Genomic DNA, 7,622 nt, shown 5'->3' on the forward strand with positions numbered 1-7,622 from the left:
TCTTTTTGCCCTCTAGAAGAAGAAGCGTAGTTCTGTTCGTCCCCTTAGGTTAAGTAGTATGATGGATTTTATTTCCACAAGAGGTTGTGTCAAACAAGGAATCTGCCCGATTTTTTCGAAAAATGCCTGCGAGCACTGTATACTTCCTTGCGTGTGCACCGCGTATCTCTTCTACGTTCTGTATATGAAATTCAAGCTCATGCATGCACGAAAGTATTGGCCTGCGTGCGCACGCCACTATGAAATTTTTCCATATATTGCACTTTAGTCTCTATAGTTTATTCTTCGTTCTTTTTGGTTTATATTGACATCTTCTTGATCATTCATCCTCCAATACTATTTAAGTGCCTCTAGCTCTTTTTAAATCATCAACATTAGGCCTGAGTCAACTCTTGGTACTTTGCAATTTAGTCCCAAAACTTTTGATTAAGTCCAAGTTAGCAGATTTTTCGCTCTTCTGTCCAATTTCATTGTTTTGCTTCGAGTTACACCTAACAAACAAAATATGTATGAAGTTAAGCATCAATTCATCCTAAATAACAAAAATTGCTCTAGTTTAATGAATGAAATAAGTGTATAAAATACACTTATCACTCACCTTTGCTAATATAAGGAAACGGTGAGCTAGCCTCAATAAGCAAGAACTTAGGGCTCGCCTTCAATAAATAAGAAACCCATGAGCTACGACTAACCTTCTATAAATAAGAAAACCACAAGCTATGGCTCACCTTCAATGATGCAATGTCTTACAAGCTAGGGTTAGACTTCTATAAATAAGAAAATCATAAGCTATAGCTCGCTTTCAATAATGCGATGTCTTACAAGCTACCCAGGACATGCAAGGTCTTAAAGCTTGCCTCTAATAATAAAGATGACGATGAAAAGGCCTTCGAATAGAAAGGATCCAAGCAATACATTTTTTCATATGCAAAGTTGCAATTCCAATTTTTCTTTCCGACCTGTATTCATATTGAATCATGCTAGCAATGCCAGATTTCAATAACATTCACAAAGTGATATATCCGTTCACCAGGATTTGACAACCTCAAATCTGTTGCTTGTCGCTCTTTTTCTTCCTTGTATCAGATATCGTGATTGAAGACCAGACACAAAATTGTTGTGTTGAAGACAAGACCAAAAATTCCTAAATTTGTCCAAATGAAGATGTGACAGTCGTAGAAAGATACGAAATCCATTTATGACATTTTGTCGAATATCCGACATGCATAATTATAATTCCTAATTTTCACAGCATGAGAATTGAAGTCATAATTACCTTCCCTATGTGCCTCTCAGCGGTATCTCCTGTCACCAAATTCAATGCAAAGGGGGGGATTCTGATCCACCATATAAAACCATGGCAGATTTATTTATCCTCAAATGATAACCTCATTAAACTCAAGCTAATGATCATAGAAGCTATGTGTATTTGAAGCCAAATCAAATTCATCGACAGAATCATCAAAATTAAAGCTCAAGTATATGAATTCTCAATTTTGAAATAGTAGCAGAATTTAGTTTATAAATGTGGAAATTACACTCATTACCTAGTATTACATAGAATTCAAGAATTACTTTAGAATTAATTTTATCCTAGGATTACTTTAGAAAATATAGTCAAATAAAAAATGAGGAAATCACCTCACTCATGGTAGAAAATCAAAACACTTGTGAATTGGTTCCCCCTAACACGTCCTTTACCATAATAATATCACTTGCACTAGATAATCAATTATAAGCTGAATTCGTTCGTCCAAACACACTTCTTATTATAAATTTACAGCCAAAATCCACTAATTTGCTTCGATTCATATTCATTCTCATTATTCTCCATCTAGAATCATCTTTAAGATATTGAAGTCTTCAGTGCAAACCGATCCTTTCATAGATTCACTACACATTTAGTCTTTCAAAATATTTTTCTAGAATTAGTGTTTTAATCTTCAGTACATGTGATTAGGGTTTCTTGGCCTATATATAAACCCCAATCGTAGGTGTACTATAACTGTATTCAATCAAACCGAAGCCTTTCCATTTCAATAATCGTTGTTTTTTCAAGTTTCTTCCACAATATAGCAATAACCAAAAGTGGTTCTACATTCTTGTGTCGCATAGCATTATGCGTGACACTAAGATGAAGGGGGTGGTTATTGAACAATGTAGAACAAGAAACCAGACTTATTATGGTGGCTTTTACACAAATGAAAATGTTAATATAATGCTTTGTTGTTTCTTCGTTCATATTCCCTAATTTTAAAATAGTGTTTTCTATTAATAATTCTAGAATTGTAAATTTCTTTTGGAAGTGTATATGACTGTGATATATGTAATAGCTGGAATTCATTTTGAAAATTAGAAGAACACGTCCCCAAAATTCAAACCATGTATTATATTGCCACGTTGTCCATTCAAACATTTCAAACACCACTATGCATCCATGCTACTCAGTTTTGATGATGTGAAAGTTGAGCAGTTGCTAGAAAGCAAGCATTGATTGAGAGAACATTGCTATGTTGCAGAGTTTGTGTGAGTAGTCAAATAGGAATGTACCATAAGGTACATCTAGCATATTTTATTTAAGTGAGTCGTGTATCCACAATGCAGAAAATAGTAATGGCGACTAGGCATTGTCCAATGATGTGCCTACTTAGTCTTAGTTGGCTTGAAGTGAGCAAGCAACATATGCAAGTGCAAAAAATGATCTGAAAAACACCGAGAAATAGTATGAAGCTGATGTTACTAGATTGTACAATATTGTTATGGCGATTATTGATTAGAGAGGTCATAGAGACATAGCATAAGTGCAGATCTTAATATACTGCTCATACATCAATGTTCACATTCCACAACAATGCAGAAAAATTTGGATATCATCATGGCAAAACTTTGATAAAAACAAAGAATTATGGACTTCATGGCATAAAGAAATTTTATATTAATTTTGAAATCTAATTGATAAGAATGAATGACCCTAGTATTCTTTATGCGTTGGTCTGCCAAATTCTTATTTTTTTTTCTATTTTGTAAGTATTGCTTAATTCTAGGGTCATTTTAAAAAAATTCAATTACAAAGACTGTTTGAGTCTATATTTGGTATATAGTATTTCTTAAAATATTTACTATATCACAAAGTATTACTTGAATTATAAAATGTCACGTAGTAAATCTTGATATAACTAATGGGCTATCCCACCCAATGTGATGAGAAATTTCAATTGTAAAGGGATAGAGAAAGTAAAGTTTATTCTACAAAACCACAGTTACCTGTGACAATAGAACCATCCGTAAAAAGCTGAAATGGATAGGCCATGTAAGTTCAAAGAGCACGCTATCTCCAAGTCTGGTCTCCATTGGAATTTATGCTTACTGTTCCTTGTATTGAGCGGTGGTGGTGCTAATTGTTGCATGAGCTAACGGTGGTTGATGCATCGTGGTCAACTCAATACTTTGCTTCTAGAGGTTTCATATTGCTACTAAAAGCTTTTGAATGAGGGCAATCTGGATAAACGACATCTAACATGGCTCTAGATGCAGCTGTTTTTCTCGGTTTGGCTTGCTTTGTATTATGCCAAGGCAATGCGTCGAACAGATTAAGTGCATAATATTAAGCCTGAAATATGCGCTGGAAAAGATTTCCTTAATCATCTACCAAAGAATGTCCTCTCCCAAACATTCTTCAACTAGACTGATTTTATAATGATTTGGGCACGACCAGTCTCCAAACGACAAAATGGTAATAAACCCACGAGCTCATGGTGAAAAATCGGTGGCAAGTGATGACTATACTGTTCCAAAAGGATGAGATCTTGAATATTGGTAAGATAATAAACAAATGATTATGGCTCCTTTTTCTTTCAATTTAGACTTTTGGAAATTAATAGAAGTCTGCTTCTGTTGTGTAACATTTTGCACCTCTAGTCGCATTTCTTTTTGTTGTGTTCTCCTTTTTCTTTTCCAATACCTCCTCACTTTTATTTTTTGGTGCCCGACTTCTTCCATTTTTTATGGAAGAATCTGCTTGTGTTGCTAGTTTGAGGGTTAAAGGGAAGTGGTGTTGTCTTGAAACTTGAAAGAATATTTGAGGTGTGAAAGGTCAGAGATGTGGGTATTGGCTGATAAGTGTATTTTGTGCACTTATTTAGACCATATTATTTAATTTTTAAGTCGTTAAATTATTTTATTTTTTTTATTTAATTTGGGTTAATTTTATTTTGTTTTTAGTTAGGGACTCGTTTGAAACACTTAAAAAAGAAAGAATGATGAAAATGAATGAAATGAGCAAGATTGGAGATCAAATTCAACACTTTTGAAATTGAAAGGCTTAAATTGAATTGAAGAAGACATGGGCTGTACAATTTAATGGGCTACAGGACTAAAATCCATTAATTAGAAAAAAATGATGCCTTGATGAGAAATATCTAATTGGGCTCCAAACCAATTATAAAAGTGAGTGCAAATTACACCAGGCACTATTATACAAATTCTAATTCCATTTTTACTACACATTTTTTATTTTTAAAGTTACTCTTAATTTGTTGTAAAAATGATAATTTTTAATAAAGCTAAATAACACAAATTAGCTTGACTTATGGAACAATCCCAAAATTGACTCTCATGAAAATTCATAATATCTCCCTAAATGTTTCCAAAAACTCATAAAATCATTCCTTTATTGCACTCCAATTCTTTTTTATACTCAGTTTTTATCAAATGCTTTTTTCTTCTTTAAGAATTCTATATCAAAATATTGTCTTGTTTTGTACAAGATAGATTTAAGACTTGATATTCTAGAATTGAAGATCACGTGTTTGATATATACATGTATTGTATCCTAATCAATATTTCTAAATAACCATTTTACTCTCTTTTGCTAATGTGCATGTTCAAAAAGTAAAAAATTGAAAATACATGTCTTTTATAAAAATAAATTATCATTCAACTTTATCACTCGTTTTTGCTATATACTTGTTTAAAAGTAATTCTTATATCAGATCGAATGACAGAATCATACTACAAATGAGTATGAATAGTAGTCTTCTTGCTTTGGTAGAATTAAGCATCTAAATGCTTTCCTTTTGTTAACATCGATTTCTTGATTCAATTGCTGGTGATGTAGCAAGTGAAGTGTTACAATATTCATTCTAATACCTAATGCATATCTACCAACACATTTGAATAACATTAGATCAGGCTGTGATCAAGTTCGAGAATAAGGAAAATCTTTACGCAATAAATATTGGACCGTAACAAGTCTCTTTTTACTTTTAAATATTTTTCAGATAACAAGTTTATGATATATTGAACCATTTATTTTCATAATGAACATGCCATGAACTTGTTCAATCCAATACTTTCGAAAAATTTCGATAGATTCTCTCAATTCAAAAGAGTGAAATTTATGTATCTTCTTGTAGTAAACAAATATCACATAAATTTTTTATTGTTTTTGGTGTGTGTGGTCATTATACTAACTTTTCGCATTAGTTTCATTTCGTTAGATATATCAGAGTGCATAACCTATTATAACTGCGCAAGATGAGGATGGGATTGCAGAAAGTTGACATACATTTGTTTATGTGACCGCAAGTTCCTTGTCAAAACTGGTTTGTATCTTGATTATTGATTTTTGAATATCATAAGCTATTTCGAAAATGTACTAATGGGTGTTATCTTACTGATTTGTTTTCCATAAATCGGAAAATTTTTGTAGTGAAAATTGGTATTCAGATCAACGATGGAATGCAAACCGGATCACATAAGATTGTGAATCTGGTCTAAAACTGTAGGCCATTTCAAAGCGAAGGAATCATTTGCAGCAAAAGCATACGAATGATTTGGTGGTTGTCATGTGCAACTTTTAAGTCAAGATAAAGATGGTTAAGACATTTTTGAACTAACAATTTCTTGTCATGTATTAGCATTTCAAGAAGATGATGAATGGAACCGATCGAATCTCTTAAAAATAACCGACGAATATTTCATACCTCAATCGAAAACAAAAATAAGTTGAACTAGGATTAACATTTGTACACTCTTTGCCCTTAATGGCCAGTTTAGTGCCACTCTCCTTGTAAGATTGTATGTTAGTAAAGGTGGAAATTGCATATACCCAGAATCCCTCCAAAAAACTATTGGATTCCTGATTCTCATCCCATTTGCTCTATACTTCTCCCCAAAATATGTTATCTTTAACAACAAGAATATAGCACACCTATTTTGAGTTTCAGCAACCAAAGGAAAAATGAATTCCATTATCTTGCTGTTTAATAAACCCAAATTGTATTTTCATTTTCAGCTTTGTATTTTAAAATTTTCGTGGATTTCTCTCTTCGAAATAGTGAATGATGATGAATGTATTGAATGATGGGCGTATTATTTGCCATTGTGGAATTTCAATTATTAAAAATAAGAGTAATTTATGGAGCAAGTAATTTTTGCGTGTTATTGCTTAAAATTCAGTATTCATAATATATAAATTAATGTGTAGTATTTACTGAATTAGTTTTATTTACTTGGTTATATGTGATTTTTTTTCTAAAAGTGATAAAAGTTTAATTGTGCAGAGACCCATTGTTACGAAATTGAAATTAGGCCTCATAATGGGAAAAAGTGGGCTGCTTGATGGAATTCAATTGCAGACAAATTAGAAGGTGGTGGCGGCTGGAGACATACATATTACCTATATGCTGTCGAAGGGAAAAAGGGGACATACGCATCGAAAACATAATTAAATTATGTTGTCAATTTTATAAAATTCGGGTTAAAGAAGATTCGAGATCTTAGTACGTTTTTCATTATCATTTTTTTTTTCTAAAATTTGCATTTAATTTAGGCTTTGCATTTATTTTAATCAATTCAGGTTTTGCGTTTATAAGTAGATTATTAAATTTAGATAGAGAAAAATCACCAACTTCTATTGTTTCGGTTAAGGCGAAGATAATTTGAATTTAAACTAGTACAATCTTTGTGAGACGATACTTGAACTCAAAATCTAATTTATTACTTGTTAATCAATCGTACACTTGTGGTGATTTTAATTCGAAATATATTTTTGTGAACATTGGCTACAGGTTTTAAGTTCTGTAGATTTTTGTCCGGTATGGGCGTTGGATATATCCTATGGTTGGTGTTTTTGTCATGATTATTCATTTGAGGGTCTGGGGTGGTTCTGAGAATAAACGTTGAAAGGGGGGAAAGCAAATAAAGCATAATAAAAGTAGTAATGCGCTCGTATGGGCTTGATTTACATTATACAATAAAACCTGTATAAAATGAATGTTCGATAAATTAATAATTTTGCTTAAATAATAAAATTATTCGATCCTGACTTGGGTCATGTACTAAATAATTTAAATGCATAAGATAATAACTTTTTGAAAAAATCATTTTTAAGGCCCAAGGAATATATAAAATATTATCTAATTAAATTCATAAACATTCATATAACACAAATTAACCAACTTTTAATTTGACAATATTTTTTTTCAGTTTGTCCTTTTTTTTTTTTTTTTAAATATGCATCTAAAGTCTTTTGCCTTTTTTTTTTTTTCCATGTAAATCAAACTAAACTTCATCCCTAATTTTTTGTAATGCACATACTAAATTTGAACGATTTATCTTCC

Source organism: Olea europaea, chromosome 1 (assembly GCF_002742605.1).
Source record: "Olea europaea var. sylvestris chromosome 1, O_europaea_v1, whole genome shotgun sequence".
NCBI lineage: Eukaryota > Viridiplantae > Streptophyta > Magnoliopsida > Lamiales > Oleaceae > Olea > Olea europaea.